The sequence below is a fragment of the Fundulus heteroclitus genome, chromosome 2, assembly GCF_011125445.2.
Source record: "Fundulus heteroclitus isolate FHET01 chromosome 2, MU-UCD_Fhet_4.1, whole genome shotgun sequence".
NCBI lineage: Eukaryota > Metazoa > Chordata > Actinopteri > Cyprinodontiformes > Fundulidae > Fundulus > Fundulus heteroclitus.
The window spans coordinates 27,319,895-27,337,705 of record NC_046362.1 but is presented as its reverse complement, the minus strand read 5'-3'; the positions used below and the strand labels follow the sequence as shown (position 1 = coordinate 27,337,705).

The 17,811-nt window shown below is 43.9% G+C and overlaps 2 long non-coding RNA genes across 2 annotated transcripts; both read right to left on the bottom strand.

Moving 5' to 3' along the window:
• Positions 1-737: 737 nt before the first annotated feature.
• LOC118565101 lies at positions 738-924 on the bottom strand. The gene is made up of 2 exons (XR_004932186.1): positions 882-924; positions 738-816 (listed from the first exon to the last, which is right to left on the bottom strand). It is a non-coding gene; the product is annotated as an uncharacterized LOC118565101 (long non-coding RNA).
• A 4,788-nt stretch (positions 925-5,712) lies between these two features.
• LOC118567244 lies at positions 5,713-5,899 on the bottom strand. Its single transcript, XR_004933554.1, has 2 exons — positions 5,857-5,899; positions 5,713-5,791 (listed from the first exon to the last, which is right to left on the bottom strand). It is a non-coding gene; the product is annotated as an uncharacterized LOC118567244 (long non-coding RNA).
• Between the last annotated feature and the right edge of the window lie 11,912 nt (positions 5,900-17,811).

Below are 17,811 nucleotides of genomic sequence, written 5' to 3'. Positions count from 1 at the left end.
CAGTTATTACTCCTTTGGGGTAATCTTGCAGAAAAATATTTTAGTGCTAGTTAATGCGTTAACTTATCTGACTTTGAATCTAGGTTGGGTAAAGAGGATGGATAGTATCAAGTCTATGAGGTGTCTAATTTCAGTGGTTAAAAACCTGCTGATTTGTTTACAAACAACAAGTATTTCATTTATAGCATTAATTGTTTGCATTTGGAGGCCCTAGTTGCAAGAGACTTTTTAAATTATAAAGGATTGTTCATTTCAAAATGAGATCAGAATTGAGTCAAATAATGAAAAGAACCCCACTCGTTATTTTATTTTAACATTTAACAAACTGAAATAATTTTAGTAATCTCACTGACCTAACACAGGGGAATGTTGGTCAGATTTAACAACAGTGACAAAAACAATTTTATGCATCTTTTTTTGCAGTTTATCTTGTCATATAGCATTTACTTTATGTGAAATTTTACATAAAAATGTAATCAATACATTTTAAAATTTGCAATTAAATTACTCAAATAACTTTTTAAACTACACTTAAATCATTTATATATAGTTTCATCATGTAATGTATTTAATATTGTGTTTATCTGTAGTAAAGGCTTTCACACTGTGACAACCTTTGCTGAGATTTAACTGATAAATGCATATAGTAATTACATTTTATGTCCAATATTCAGAATAAAAGATGCTTTTATGTGATGAATTTAGGAGGACCCAAGAAATACCCGAAAACAAGTGAGTACAAAAATAATATCAGTCTTTATTTTTGACGCTGCGGCTCGGCCCCTGGTTCGGCTCGCACTCTGCGACTGGCCGCTCCTGAGTCTCAGGTTAGTGACCAGCAGATATTAACAGGTTTGTTAGAGAGAAGTGAGGCCACTAACCTGGACGTGCTGAGGGCAGAACTCTGACTCCTTGTTACGAAGGCGTCCGAGAGGGGGTTATCCAGGGCTCTTTTGTCCAGGTCCGGTCCGGGTCTTTGTCAGGGGGAAATCCGTTTAGTTCAGGCAGCGGTCTCCAAGGGGGAATCCAATAGAGCGTCCAGGTCCAGGTCCAGGTCAAATCCAGAAGGCACAGACAGAACAGGGGGGGCAGGCGAACTCGTTTACTCACGGACAGGCTGGGGTCGGAATCACGGTGAGGCAGTCCAAAACTCTGAGGCTGACAGGCAGAACCCAGGCAGGCAGACAAATCCAAAGGGGCAGGCAGGTATCCAAAAAACAGAGGCAGAACAGGTCGAGAGGCAGACAGGCAGACAGGAATTTCAAAAATGCTGGAAGCGCTCACCGTATGGCTAGAGACGTTCTGGCACTGGAGGCTACGATGAGCAGAGCTTTTAAGCAGACAGGGTGGAGACAGATACAGGTGTGCTGATTGCAATCAGCAGCTCCAGTGCCAGAAACGTTACAGAGCCCCCCCCTCAAGGGCGGATTCCAGACGCCCCAGGTTGGTCTGGATGGGCTCTGTGGAAATCCCTAATGAGGGATTTGTCCAAGACGTGGCGAGCCGGAACCCACTGTCGTTCCTCAGGACCATAACCCTCCCAGTCGATGAGGTACTGGGTGCCTCGACCCCATTTACGGGACTTAAGGATCCTCTTCACGGTGTAAACCGGAGAGCCATCCACCAGGCGGGGGGGAGGTGGGGGCGTGGTGGTGGGAGACAGACTGGAGGTGTTGACAGGCTTGATACGGGATACGTGGAAGGTGGGGTGAACCTTCATGGTAGAAGGCAGACGGAGACGGACCGCCACAGGATTGATGATTTTGATGATGGGAAACGGTCCAATGAAGCGTGGCGCCAGCTTCTTGCTGTCCACCCTCAGAGGAAGGTCCCTGGTGGACAGCCAAACCCTATCTCCCACTTGATAGGTTGGAGCAGGAACCCGCCGACGATTGGCTGCACGGGACTGCCTCTGAGATGCGGCGAGTATGGCCTTCCTGGCCCTTCTCCAGGCTCGCCGACATCTCAGAGCAGAAAGACGGGCGGACGGGACTCTGGACTCTACCTCTTCGGTGGTAAAAACTGGCGGTTGGAAACCGTAAACCACATAGAAGGGAGAGAGGCCAGTAGAGGAGGAGGGTGTAGCGTTTATCGCATGTTCCACCCAAGGTAAGTTCTGCGCCCATTTAGAGGGGTCCGCCTGGCAGAAAAGGCGGATCTTCGTCTCGACCTCCTGGTTCATCCGTTCAGTTTGTCCATCTGACTGGGGGTGGAAACCGGAGGAGAGATTTACAGAAATCCCCAGCATCGCACAGAACTCCTTCCAATAACGAGCCACAAACTGGGGACCCCGATCTGACACAATGTCAGAGGGCAGACCGTGCAGCCTGAAAACCTCCCTGGCAAGGATGAACCCCATCTCCTTGGCAGAGGGAAGCTTGTTTAAGGGGACCAGATGGACCATCTTAGAGAAACGGTCAACGACCGTGAGGATGACCGAATGACCGTCAGAGGAGGGGAGACCCGTGATAAAGTCCATAGAGAGGCTGGACCACGGTCGAGGAGGGACTGGGAGAGGATGAAGCAAGCCAGAAGGGGGACGACGAGACACCTTAGCCTGGCTGCAGGAGGGACAGGCTGCGACAAACTCCCCAACATCTCTGACCAGAGACGGCCACCAGAACTGAGATCTGATGAGGCGAATGGTCTTGCACACGCCTGGATGGCCGTATAATCGGGAGCTGTGACAGAACTCTAGCACCTTAGCTCTGAGTTCAGGGGGGACAAAGAGCCTGTCCTTGGGGCAGGCTTCGGGCATCTGGACAGAGACGAGGGATTCCCTTACCTCCCTCTCAAGTTCCAGGCGGGAGACAGCACACCTCACAGAATCCGGCAAGATGAACCCCCGTTCCTCCTCCGGATCCCCCTCGTTAGCCTCGAAGACCCTTGACAAGGCATCCGGCTTGGTGTTTTTAGACCCCGGTCTGTAAGAGAGGGTGAAACTGAACCGACTGAAAAATAGTGCCCACCTGGCCTGCCTGGGGTTGAGTCTTTTTGCTGTCTTGAGGTACTCCAGGTTGCGATGATCAGTCCAGACTAGGAATGGTATCTTGGAGCCCTCGAGCCAATGCCGCCACTCTTCAAGGGCCAGTTTGACTGCCAGGAGTTCTCGGTTGCCCACATCGTAGTTCTGCTCAGAACTGGATAACCTCCTGGAAAAAAAGGCACAGGGGTGCACACGACCATCCTCCCCCTGCTGGCTGAGGATGGCTCCGACTCCAGAGCTAGAAGCATCTACTTCAACTATGAACTGCTTCTCAGGGTCAGGAGAAACGAGGACCGGGGCTGAAGTGAACAGCTCTTTAAGGCGCCTGAAAGCCTTGTCTGCCTGTTCATTCCACAAATACTTAGTTTTACAAGAGGTGAGGGCGTGGAGAGGAGAGGCTACCTGGCTGTAGTTTTTGATAAACCTCCTATAAAAATTAGCAAATCCCAGAAATCTCTGGAGTTGCTTACGGTCCACCGGAGTAGGCCACTCCGTTACGGCCCGAACCTTGGCTGGGTCCATGGCAATCTGCCCAGGCGACAGAATAAACCCAAGGAAGGAGGTAGAAGTAGTATGAAACTCGCATTTTTCTGCCTTAACATAAAGTTGATTTTGAAGGAGGCGGAGGAGGACAGAGCGGACGTGTTGCTTATGAGAAGCCAGGTCCTTGGAATAAACGAGAATATCATCAAGATAAACGAAGACGAACCGGCCGATCATGTCCCCAAGAACCTCATTAACCAGGTTCTGAAAGACTGCTGGGGCATTAGTTAGGCCAAAAGGCATCACCAGGTATTCGTAATGGCCGGTGGGGGTGTTAAAAGCGGTCTTCCACTCGTCTCCCTCCCTAATCCGGACTAAGTGGTAGGCGTTGCGGAGGTCCAACTTGGTAAAAACTTTAGCCCCTTGGACCTGGTCAAAAGCAGAGTTCATCAAGGGAATAGGATATCGGTTCTTAACCGATATGTCATTTAAGCCCCTATAATCAATGCAGGGGCGGAGGGAGCCGTCCTTCTTTTCAACAAAGAAAAATCCCGCCCCAGCTGGAGAGGACGACGGGCGGATGATGCCTGCTCTTAGGGACCCATTAATGTAGTCCTGCATGGCCTGGGATTCTGGAGGGGATAATGAGTAAAGGCGGCCTCTGGGTGGGGCGGCGCCTGGCAACAGGTCGATCGCACAATCATATGGGCGATGAGGAGGTAAACTCGTGGCCTTGGCCTTATTAAAGACCTCCTTTAAATCATGGTATACGGAAGGAACTCTGGACAGGTCCGGGTAAAACTCGTCTGCTTTACCTTCGGGAGAGCAGGGAGGGTGAGCAGAGGACAGACAGGACTCGGAGCACGAAGAGGCCCAACCCGTAATCTCGTTACGCCTCCAATCAATCTGGGGGTTGTGTTTGCGGAGCCAGGTAGCGCCCAGGATCACTGGAACCTGCGGGGAGTCAATAACCATAAAGGTGAGTCTCTCTTTATGATTACCTCCCAAGGTCATCTCCACCGGCTCAGAGAGGAGGCGTGATTGGTTGAGCTCGTGCCCATCCAGGGCGAGAACACTGCGGGCTGAAGAGGCGTTCTGTAGTGGGATGTTAAGCTTCCTGGCCAGGCCCTCGTCCAGAAACTCAGTGTCGGCTCCTGAATCAATAAAAACCGAGAGCCTGTGGGACTGTGAGGAGAAAGACAGGGTAGCAGGAATTAAACGGTTAGGTGGGACAGCAAGCTTGGTGTAGCTCAGTAGGGATGCCCCACCCCCTACTGAGCTTGGTCTTTTAACGGGCAGTTCCGGACTTGGTGGCCCACCCCTCCACAGTACAGGCAAAGTCTCTGCTGTTGCCTGCGCTGGTACTCATCCTTGGTTAGGCCCACCTTACCCAATTGCATGGGCTCTGGCTCTGAAAGCTTGGGCGAAACCGGTGACGTAACAGGGGAAGGAGCCGAAACTCGAGGGGGAACAGAAGACGTCGAACGCCGTTCCCTTCGCCGTTCCATGAGGCGGAGATCCACTCTGTTAGCCAGCTCCTCGAGCTGCTTCAGGGATTTAGGGTACTCTCGAGTGGCAAGCTCATCCTTAATCTTATCGTTGAGCCCAAAAATAAAAACGTCCATAAGGGCATACTCGTTCCAGAGGCTGTCGGCAGACAACAAATGAAAATCAATAACATAATCTGCCACAGACCTATCTCCCTGTCTCAGGGTCAGAAGCCCCCTAGAGGATTCCCGGCAGGGCAGCAAGGGACTGAAAACTCTAACAAGCTCCGTGGAGAAGTCATGATATGAGTGGCAGATGCGCGAGTCATTTTGCCACTCGGACGTTCCCCACAACCTGGCTTTGCCGGCTAGCAGTGAAATCACGTACGCTACTTTGGACCGGTCTGAAGGGTATGAGGAAGGTTGCAATTCAAAGTGTATCTCACACTGTGTGAGAAAAGCCCTGCAATGTTCTGGATCACCGGAGAACATTGCCGGCGGGGAGAGACGGGGCTCCGACGAGGATGACGTCACCGGAAATGACGGAGGGCCAGAGGAAGCGGCTTGCGGAAGTGAAGGCTGCGTGCTCCCCTGAGTACGAAGATGGCCTAAAATCTCCGAGACGCCGGCTTCTAATTCAGAAATGGATTTCTCTACCCCCGCACGCCACTGGGTTTCGGGTACAGGGTCCATGTTTGGCCAGAACGTACTGTGATGAATTTAGGAGGACCCAAGAAATACCCGAAAACAAGTGAGTACAAAAATAATATCAGTCTTTATTTTTGACGCTGCGGCTCGGCCCCTGGTTCGGCTCGCACTCTGCGACTGGCCGCTCCTGAGTCTCAGGTTAGTGACCAGCAGATATTAACAGGTTTGTTAGAGAGAAGTGAGGCCACTAACCTGGACGTGCTGAGGGCAGAACTCTGACTCCTTGTTACGAAGGCGTCCGAGAGGGGGTTATCCAGGGCTCTTTTGTCCAGGTCCGGTCCGGGTCTTTGTCAGGGGGAAATCCGTTTAGTTCAGGCAGCGGTCTCCAAGGGGGAATCCAATAGAGCGTCCAGGTCCAGGTCCAGGTCAAATCCAGAAGGCACAGACAGAACAGGGGGGGCAGGCGAACTCGTTTACTCACGGACAGGCTGGGGTCGGAATCACGGTGAGGCAGTCCAAAACTCTGAGGCTGACAGGCAGAACCCAGGCAGGCAGACAAATCCAAAGGGGCAGGCAGGTATCCAAAAAACAGAGGCAGAACAGGTCGAGAGGCAGACAGGCAGACAGGAATTTCAAAAATGCTGGAAGCGCTCACCGTATGGCTAGAGACGTTCTGGCACTGGAGGCTACGATGAGCAGAGCTTTTAAGCAGACAGGGTGGAGACAGATACAGGTGTGCTGATTGCAATCAGCAGCTCCAGTGCCAGAAACGTTACATTTTATACTTATTCCTAACGGTCGTTTAAGTGTGTGAAACAAGTAAGTATAATAATGTTATGTTCTCAGCAGTATGTATTCAAAGTACAATAGGAACATAATAATGACGTGCCCTTATTGCCTTTTCATTAGGCTGTGACAGAGAGCCACGTTTTCATAGAGCATGAAAAGTTGGAACCAACTCTATTGATCCTCTCCACGAAAACCTTTGGTAAAAGATGAATGTTTTACATGATGTGAAGAGAAACAAGAGTTAATAGTTTTAACCTGTGAAATGGACCGATACATTCACCACTACTCGAGTCTGAGTGACGGTCTCAGATAGAATTAAATGAAAACACGGAAAAAGCAAACTAAATAACCCGCAAAACAGAGATTATGGGTTTACCAAAATATATAAATAAAGGTGATCTATTAAAAAATATATACTTTTTTGGCTGTAATAGTGTGAAACTTATTTGTCTTAAATTATCAGAACAATATCAGAACAATTAGCATAAAAGTAAATTGAGAATAATGGTGTGACATTTTAGCTGCACCTTTGTAGAAATATTTCAGGGGTTTCTTCTTCTTTTCTTTTTTTTTTTAAACTTGAGGGTTTTTTTCTTACTTTGTTACTGCATTTAAGATACAAAATTAAAGATTAGTGAGAAAAACTGATTTATTGATTATACACACTTTGGAATCCTGAGCAAAAGAGGGCAATATTTACAAACGGGAAAACGTTAAATTAGTCAATATTTGATGAATTAGAACCATGTTGTTGCAATTTACTTTTGTTTATTTTTATTTAAACGCAATGGATTTTAACATGTTATCATGGTACAGCAGACTGTTTGCTTTAAGGATGGTAAAAGCAGACTTTATATGTTTTATTCAGTAAGCCAGATTTAGAAACCATTCTCTTAAACAGTAATGCTGGAATTACTCCCAAAAAAAAAAGAAAAAAAAGAAACAAACAAAGCGATACACAGGTAGATTTAGTTTACTAATAAATACAGTAAGATAGTATTCAAAACCTCTGGAGTTTTTTCACATTTTGTCATGTGTATAAACAAAACCTTCAGTGCGTTGTTTGGCATTTTTATGTTGGCTGCTTTTATTGTTTGGGGATGCTTTATTCACTAGACACAGGGAAACTGGTCAGAGTCAAAAAGGGGGCTTTGATGGAACTAAATGCAGTGCAATCCTTGAAGAAAATCTGACAAAAGACTTGAGATTAGGGAGGGGGGGGGTAGACTCACCCTTTAGCAGCACAGCAACCCTAAACAAACAGAGCAAAACAGACATCTACCCGGAAATTACTTTGACCGTCTGGTTAGGGACGTCGTGACGATTATGAAGTGGTCTGATCACACAAGCTTTGCCCCCCCCCCCCCCCCCCCCCGCGCGCACGAGTCTGTCGATTGAGATAGGCGCATCGTGACGCTCACATCCTGCCGCATCCAGATCTCCCCCCCCCCCCCCCCCCCCCACCTCCCGCATGACAATGTTGACTGCAATCGGCGCATCATAACGCCCGCATCCTCCCGCGTCCAAACCGATTGACCCGCAAGTCATGAAGCCAGGGGCGATTGTAGGATCTGACCTTTAGGGGTGCTCAGAATCAGTGTTGACTGTGATTCCTGGCATGAGCAACAGACTTTCCATTTTTAGTCCAGACGTAAGATTGTGGGAGTGACTATTTTTTTAGCTAAAGCTCATCAAAGACGCTACAGTATATATAGGCCCATGACAAACAGAGGCAGTGACAAACAGATTGAAATGTTTTCACGTGATAAAACCTTGTGCATTTGTAAAACCTGCATGATGGCAATAGTTAGACTAGCTATATTGATAAAAGTGAGGAATAATTTCCCTAAGGAATGAAAACTAACTTTGCTTTCATTAAATTTTATTTTCTCTGGCTTAACAGAGCAAAACATGGTAGCCCACAAAAACCTTTTGTTGCACAGTGTTTGTCACCTGGCTGAAAAAAGGGCTGATACTACTACACTTTCCTTATAGTCATATTGCTTTGCTGACAAGAGAGACACATTTATCAGTTTTGATATATACCCAGTTGTGGAGAAGCATTTATATACATACATACATACAGTGTGCGATTTGCAAAAAAAACAGGGGGGGGGGGGGTCATTTCCTCGATTAATCACATAATGTCGATAGGTAACTCGATATTAATTGCAAATTAATTGTATGTTTTATCCTTTTATTTCTGAAAGTGTAATAGCCTGTTTGGGCATTTTAATATGCAATTTTGCAATAAATGACACTAATAAAATACATGCTTGTACAAAAACATTTTTATTTTGTTATTTTTCAAGCACTTTTGAGAATTGGAATGAAAACATCCTAGTGCCAAATGTTAAACTCTGGACAATGATGGCTAAATGACTAATCATGACACCCTGATGTTTACACAATGTGTAAAAAAAATTGTAAATAAATACCATGCCGATATATTTTTTTGCCTCTTAAACAAAGATAGACATGGTATTAGGCATTAATTGTATTGTTCATTTTTTCACTCTCTCTCACACACATCTAATTCTGAGCTTTCACACCAACAATAACTTCTTTGAATATTTTTGCTTGCTGTTTATATCCATATTTATACAGTTTAAGCCTGGAAAAAGGTTTTAAATCTCCAGGTCATTCCAGTCTTACACTTTGCTTGCAACTGGCCAGGAGCTTAATACCCTGAATGAGACTGTTTAGCAACTGTTTAGTAACTCCAGGTCCTTTGTTTGGCAACGTGATTCAGCCTTAGTTTGTCAAATACAGAGAAAACAAATTATTAAGCATTAAAGTACGGTTTATGGGTTGGGTTTCTGCAATGTTCTCAGCATGTTAAAAACTCATCTTCAGAACCAATGTCTGCTCAAAATGGTGATCTGCACCACCAAGTAATCTACTTTCAGTTATCACCGGTTATTGCACCGTAAACTGCAGAGTTGCTCTGTCTGCCTTTACTACCCTCGGCTCCTATGGCGGAGGGATATTTCAGCTGGATACAAAGTGTCTAATGCAGGCAGGTCTCTTAATAACCGCTGTTTCGTCACTTATTTTAGAGCCCAAATAAGCGATTTCACTTTCAGAAGCGTGCCCAAAAAAACCGCAACCCGTGACTTTTACAAGTGCCTTTAGAATGAAAGAAGCCCAAAGTCGCATGAAATTAACAGCCTGTGCAACAGTGAGCGCGGGTCTGTTTTGCTACAGTCTTTAGCTCTCTTGAAACTACGGAAAGCGCCGAGGGTAAAAGAAACACAGTCCGGAGAGCACGGCAGGGAAAAAACATTAGGGAACGGTGTGTGTTTTGACGCGCAATTAACGCCGACAACAAAAAATGTCGGCTTTGTGGTCTTACGCGTTGAAAACTGACAGCCCTAATTTATATACATTTTTAAATTCAAACCAGAGGGGGGGGTGTATCCCCCCCCAGGGATAAAACATGAATGACCAGAGGGGGGGACGTCACAAGCAGAGCTGATATGCCCCCCCCCCCCGGCATATCACACCCAGCATACATATACATACACACATACATATCTATCTATCTATCTATCTATCTATCTATCTATCTATCTATCTATCTATCTATCTATCTATCTATCTATCTATTGTAGTGGATTAATATCAATATAGTGGATTAATGTCTCACAATGAATATATTCTTATCACAATGGTTAAAGGGTGTGCTTTAACACATATTGGCAGTGGAAAAATACCTGAACCAAAGATCAAGCTATACTGCAAGGTAAACATGCAATGTAAACAAAACGTGTATGGTCCAAAGGTCTGGAAGGGGAAATGATGTGTAGCCATCTGGAATGGGCAAAGATGTAATGATGTGTAGTGTAGTGGATTAATATCTCACAATGCATGTATTTTTGTCACAATAGTTGAAGGGTGTGCTTACATATCTCACAATGAATGTATTCTTGTCACAACGGTTAAAAAGTGTGCTTTAACATGTATCTAAGAAAAATGTGTGTGTGTGTGGCAGCCCTGAGGTCAAGATAGGAGTTAGAGGGTTAATGCACACAAACCCTGGCAGTGGAGAAATACAGGATGCACCATAGAAACATCTGAACCAAAGATCAAGTTATACTGTAATGCAAACAAAATGTGTATGATGATGGTCCGGAAGGGGGGATGATGTGTAGCCGTCCAGAATGGCCAAATGATGTTAACGTAATGAGGTGTAGCCATCTGGAAGGATGTAATGATGTGTGTGTAGACATCATATTCGTAGACGCGTCGTTGGGCGCAGGTTTGCACGTCAACGTCACCACCTTATTGTATGTGGCAGAAAAAGGTGAAGTTCTGTTGTAGTGAACGTGGATCAGAGAAGATGCCTCATTCCTGTGCTGCATGAAAATGTATTCGGGCTGATTTCACTATGTGGAATGTATTAACTTTGATCCATTTTTAATACACATTTATGAAGGTTTAACATGCTTTTATATGCTTCAAGGCCGTGTCTGTTTCTCAGAGGAGAAGATTGTGAATAAATTAAGGTAAAATGCTCTGTTTACGAGTAAAAGTATCAGGAGAGAGTTTCAAGGCCAGTTCCTAGGCAGTGGGAAAGAACAACAACTCCAGTTCACACGCAGCAGGAGAAAACAACAAAAGAAGATGGTTATTAGGGAGTAAGATAGCGATAAGGTGTGTGCGTCATTCATTGTGTGACGTTGTATAATCTATTTTCTAAAATTAATAAAACAAGCCTAAACGGGGAGGAGAGAGAGAGAGAGTTGTTGCCTGGAGTCGGCAGGTGTATCTTCTCTTCCTTTTGCAAAGGTGAAATGGAATTCTGCGTCCTGGCTGAGTTATTATTTTAAGTCCTGCACAACGAATTAACAAACCCGGGGAAGCAAGACGGCTTCAACAACTACTTGTATCTGCCTTCTATAAACTAAGGCTGCACCATGTTGCAAAACTGGACACACTTAAGCTGGAGAGTGGCAACACTAGGAAAAAGCTGTGCAAGACCACTCTTTTTCAAGGTTTTTAGCTTGCATTTAGTACAGACTATTGTATTTAGACATAGATTTGCATATATAGATTTTCAAGTATTATAAATAAGCAAAATAAATAGCTGTGTTTTTATATATACATCTATATATATATATATATATATATATATATATATATATATATATATATATATATATATATATGCACTTTTATGTAAACAAAGCCTCAATCATCATTGTTCAATAAGCACCCTACTACATCATTATCTTTATCTGTGACTTTCCTGAATGCTAAAAAACAAAAAGTTTATTCTGTTTGTCAGGGTTTTTTGCCTTCATTATGTGTAATGTGAACCGGAGTAGCCAAAGAGAAATGTCACTGCGGTGACAAATAAAATATTCTTGATTCTTGAATTCTTGATTCTTCTGCTAACCGCAACTGTTGTGCTAATTGCTAATATTTCAAGGTATATTGTAAAAAACAGATTCAAATCTAAGATCTTTAATCACGTTTTTATTTTAAAATAGTAAAATCCAGTGTAACAAACCTGCTCCTATACACAGTGTGACGTCGCCTTTGATCTATCCATCCATCATCTATATCTTCTTATCCTTGTCAAGACTTGATGCAATCTGATGAGTTTCCTTCTATAGGAACCTTTTTGACCAATCTTTCTGTTAGATTTGATTGAATTTGACTTTATAAAGTACCTTGAGATGGCGCTATATAAATACAATTGAATTAAAATTTTTGATAAGTGGATTCCTACTTACAGATTAATCTACAGTCTTTGTGTATTGATTTTTGTATTTCCAGATGTCTCGTGTTGTGCAATTACACATTGTTTAAAAGTTATTTAATGTTTACTAAATAACTCTCTGTCTGTTAGGTATTGTCAGGCAAATATCAGCTCTAGAGCTGATATCAGGACAATAGTTCAAAGGGATGATTTGAGCACTGACGTTCTTTTAACAGCAAACTCTGCACACATATAGAATAAATTAGTGACAATTCCAAAAAAAGTAAAAAAAAAAAAAAACAACTGGACTTTTTTCCGAAGTTTGAAGACATTTCGCTGGAGTAGTGTGGAGTTCCAAGCTTTGTATTATCGCCCAAAAAAGGTGTCGTTACGTCTTAGATAACATGCAAATTAACCCGAAACTGGTCCACCTCTTAGCAATGCAGAGTCGTTATTGGCTTGCAAATTAACCCGAAACTGGTCCGCTCATTTACAATGGGGAGTCGTTAGGGTCATCGTTGGCCTGGTTTACAGACAAGATGTTGTGATCACCTGCATGGAGGTGAAGATTGAGGTGTAAATTGGAAGGATTCAAACCCATTGCTGTGTTGTAAGTTTTTGAAAGTTGAAACCTGAGTCCTCCTCCTCTGTTTAAAGTTGTTTTTTATCTCTTAACGTAAATGGATTCCTTCACTCCCCCTTTCGAACAATATGTCTTCTTTGTCCAAAATGTGAACATTTTGGTCCTCAAAAGAGTGTCCTTTGTACTTAAAGTGTAGGTGGAAAGCAGAGTCTTGTCCTGAGGAGGTAGCTCTCCTGTGTTGAGCCATGCGTCTGTGGAGAGGTTGATTGATTTCTCCAATATAAAGATCAGAACATTCCTCACTGCACTGAACTGCATACACCACTCCGCTCATCTTAGGTTTGGGGGTTTTGTCCTTAGGATGCACCAGCCTCTGTTTGAGGGTCCTGTTTGGTTTGAAATGTACTGGGATTTTGTGTTTGGAGAAAATCCTCTTGAGTTTCTCCAAACCTCTTGAGTTTCTGGGATACAAAATCCCAGCACATTTTCAAACCAAACAGGTTTCTATCTTTGTACGTATTATCCCAAACCTCTATGCGATAACTAATGTATGGAAGAACTAATGAATTGTATTATGTCGTGCTCTATAATCAAGCAGGTGTCTTACTCTAGACAGTATTTATATACTTCTTGCCATTTTTAATTTGCTATTTGGGGTTTCCAGCTTACTTCATGATTTAAAATCACGTCCAGAAATGCATGTTCATTAACTCTCTCAATATTAATGTTGTTTATTTGAACATTTACTTGAGTGTCTTTCGGTCATTTGCCAAAAATTATCATTTTAATTTTAGAAATGTTCATTGATCATTTTCCCTTCCCTGGGCTGCCACCTTATCGTGGCAGAGGGGTTTGAGTGTCCCAATGACCCTAGGAGCTATGCTGTAAGAGGCTTTATGCCCCTAATAGGGTCAACCAAGGCAGAAAGGTCCTAGGTGAGGGACCAGACAAAGAGCAGCCCAAAGACCCCTTATGATGAGTACAATAAATGGACGTAGTGTTCTGTCGCCTAGCCGCGGGTCACCGGGGCCCCACTCTGGAGCCAGACCTGGCTGGGATTTTACCCATGGAGCCCGGCTGGGCACAGCCCAAAGAGAAAACATGGGTCCCCCTTCCAGAGGGCTCAATGTTGTTTCTATTTTTTTTTAAACAAATTTACTAATACATCAACCACAATAGTTATAACAGTGACCTGCTTCATGTTCCTGATAGTGATGCATAACTGGATGTCAAATATTATTCGGGCATTGAAGTTATGGAGGCCATGTTTTTTATTGAGCAAAGAAAGAAGTTCTTCTTTTTCTGTGGCTGTTTTGAGGTAAATTTGAGGACTGTGCATGTCAGAATGGTTATATTGTGAATAAAGCCAGGTGCACATTAATTGCTGTGGCTGAACTTCCAAGAAACTCGTGCCGGATTTGAATGGTCATCCAACAACTGGTTCAGCAAAATATTATGCTCTTTATGACCAATTTCATGAGGACAACACCAAACGTGCCAGAGATAGCCTAGGAAAACTTGCCCATGTCCTGGAACTTGTTGGAAAAATGAACAGTCAAGCAGCTGAGCAGATGTTTGCAAAAATTAAGGGAAAAAAACAAATTACTTATTGAACAAAGCATTATGAACCACCCATCTGTTCCTCATGAGAAATATCATAACCCACTACAATGTTCATAAAACAAACCCTTGAACAGAATAACAAAGGTTTTTGGAATCTGGATAGCAATGAACAGCTACAGTGAAGTTGTGTTGGGTAAATTTTCAAACATTGATCTTTGTGCATTAGTACCACTGTGCAGTACACTTTGCTACTTCTTTTTGGTGTTTAATTGATATATGTGTGCATATGATTACGAAATATTGCAGGTTCCGAGACATACACATTAGATCAGTGGTCCCCAATCCTGGTCCTCGAGGGCCGGTGTCCCTGCAGGTTTTACACGTGTCCCTGATCCAACACACCTGACTTACCTCCCCAGTATGATGTCAAGTTCTCCAGAGTCCTCCTAATGACCTCATTATTTGACTCAGGTGTGTTGAAGCAGAGTGACAAATAAAAGTTGCAGGACACCGGCCCTCGAGGACCAGGATTGGGGACCACTGCCTTAGATGAACCTGTATCAATGGACACTAATGTGCCTGCTAGTGAGTAATTATTTTTCTGTCATCTTACTGCTGTTTTCATGTGTAACAAGAGGTACGTACAATGTTGCTCTGTGCCCCCCGGCTGCTATTTGCAGTATGCCCCAACAAAGGCCCTTGGTTATTTAGCAGCAACAAAGGCCTCGGAGAATGATAATGGTTAGATAAGGACTCTTTCCAGACATGAAAGGAAATAGCTGGTGGGTACGTGACTAGACCATTCCCAAATACACACCCATGTGAGAGAAAAGACCTATAAGAGGGAGTTGAAAGAAATGAGATGCGGGACTTTGTAACCGTGAACCATGTATGTGAATAAAAGAAGTCCCCCATACCTATTGGTGTGGTAATGTGTCAGTCTGCTGTTTAACAAGCTTTGATAAGCCTGAGAACAAGTCAACCACGAGAAAGGAATACGGGCTACAACTCCGTCGAGTCACTAACTTGTAACTCAATCTGTTTTGAAAGCCAGCTACCTTGTAGCCAGACATGTGGCTTGGAGTAAGAAACCCTTCAACATAGCAGAACATTTGATTCTGTCTGCAAGTGTGGATATGCACAGTGAGATGATAGGAGAGGCAGCTGCAAAGAAGTTGCTGACCATCCCACTTTCAAATTGTTAGAAATGTGATGTATGAGTGGAACTTCAGTTATCCTGGGAGCGGCATGCTCATTTAGATAGTCTAGAACACAAGGCTATGGCACAAGGCTATCAGCACCCCAACGGTAACACACTATTTAACTGATGACATGTGAGGAAGTGTACAGCCCTTGCATGGGGGTGTACCTAGACTCCTTTATAATGCGTGTGGGAGGATCAGTCGGGGCTGTTGCTACATTCCTTTTCAGTGTCATGTCCATTCAAGAGCCCGTCAGCACTGATGTGTCTGTAAACATTTCTCTGACTTTACTAAATTAAACCAGTTAAAGTATAGATTTCTGCTTTGTGCGTCATATATTCAAAACACTGGCCTGAGTGTCAGTATAACACATGATTAGCTGTTCTCCAGAATGTTACATGTTAAGGAAAAGTGTTTGTTTTCAGTTTTGTGATAAGGATATTTTCTGTCTCTCTCTACAGATGTGTTGAATCATGGCCAACAGTTAAACATTTAAAACACTGTTGTGCCATGATGTTAAAGAGGAAATCCGGTCAACAAGTAAAAATCAGGGGACCATTAGCTATAACTAAAACTAATACGTTTGTGGTTATTTAATGAACTTATCTTTAATCAATAAGAAAATAAAAACATAAATTGTCGTCTGGATCACTGTGTATGGGGGCGGCCATTACTGCCCATATTTGGGCAGTAAGGGCCGTTTGACATCACATCCTGCGACGTGGAAAAGCGGAGCGGCGACAGCATTTCTCCGCTCTTTCCAAGCAAAGTCAATAGGAGCCGTTCTACACAGCTGCGATCATCAACATTTTTTTCGGATTTCCAGAGGACTTCACCACTGACATTCGCGAGAGCTATTGTTACAGCAACAATGCTCACGTGCATGGCCATTGGATGTTCCAACACAACTGGTAAAAGTAGAAAAAACATTGCTTATTTCAACTTCCCGATTCATGAGCCACCGGGCTCGTCGCTGGATTGCCAACTTGAAGAGAGCAGATTTGGGATACCACATGTGATGTGGTATCCCTCCGCCCCAGCATGTCCTGGAACGCTTTTATATTTTAATATTTATACAATAATGACCACCTGCCCTAATTACTAGGGGGCAAATATAACTCAAGTCACTTCAGCGTGGTCTCTCCTCCGCTGCAGCGCCGGTAAAGCCGTGCTGCTGCGGAGCGCGCACACATATACGCGCGCGTATATATGGGGGGGCCCGACTGAGTTTGCACTGGAAATAGGTACGGCTGGATTCCGTCAAAAGTCCGGTTTCTGTCAAGAAACTCTTCTAAAAAAATTCATATTGCTATCAGATGATGATAGCTCCACGGAACTCCCATCACTGTCACTAAGTACTTCATCACTCTCTGCTTCGTACAGAGCACCAGTCGTCGCCATCTTGGAAAATAGTGCGTCGTTGCTCAACAGCGGGTCCGCTGAGTGACATCTAAAAATGGCAGGTGACAGTACTATTCTTGACCAAGATGGGTTCCTTCACATAAACATGATTAAATGAAAATTATTCCTAATTAAAAAAACGTATAATTTATTGCACAGTATGTAGTAGTTTTATATTTAAAGTACTTTCAGCAGTTTGAATTCTGATTTTGACCGGACTTCTCCTTTAAAACCATGATGAGAAAAATCAAGTCGGATTTAATTGGCAACATGTGACATGGGGGAGGAAACAAAATGAAATGGGCGGAATTTCACACATTCCAGGCAGAGACAGCCTCTCTCAGCAGGGTGCCCTGCCATGAGGTCTGAGTACTTCTGCCTGGGGCTCTCAAGGAGAGGGGGCTGGGGCCAGCCGACCCTGCAAACCACTTGGGGCTCAAGGCAAGGCAAGGCAAGGCAAGGCAAGGCAAGGCAAGGCAAGGCAAATTTATTTATATAGCACAATTCAGTACAGAGACAATGCAAAGTACTTTACATGATTAAAATATAGGAATAAAAGCAAGTAAGGATAGAATGTAGAAACAACAAAGAACATTAAAAACAGTAAAACAGTTTAACTAGAACATTCAGAGGCAATTTCAAACAAATGTGTTTTTAATCTCGATTTAAAGGAACTCAGGCTTTCCTCACTTTTACAGTTTTCTGGAAGTTTGTTCCAGATAAGTGGAGCATAGGAACTGAATGCTGGCTCAGACTCAAAACCATTCTTCTTCCTGGGACTCACTGAGACAGAGTCCCTCTGGACAAGCCAGCCAGACACGGGGCTTCATGGAGCCCGAAAAAGACCCATTGTGTTTTAAAAACACATGGAGCTACCAAGTAGCTCCCTCTAGCATTGTGATACCATGTCATTGCCGATGTGATTGTTTTTTCCCTTATGGTTATAACAACGTTATCTCCAC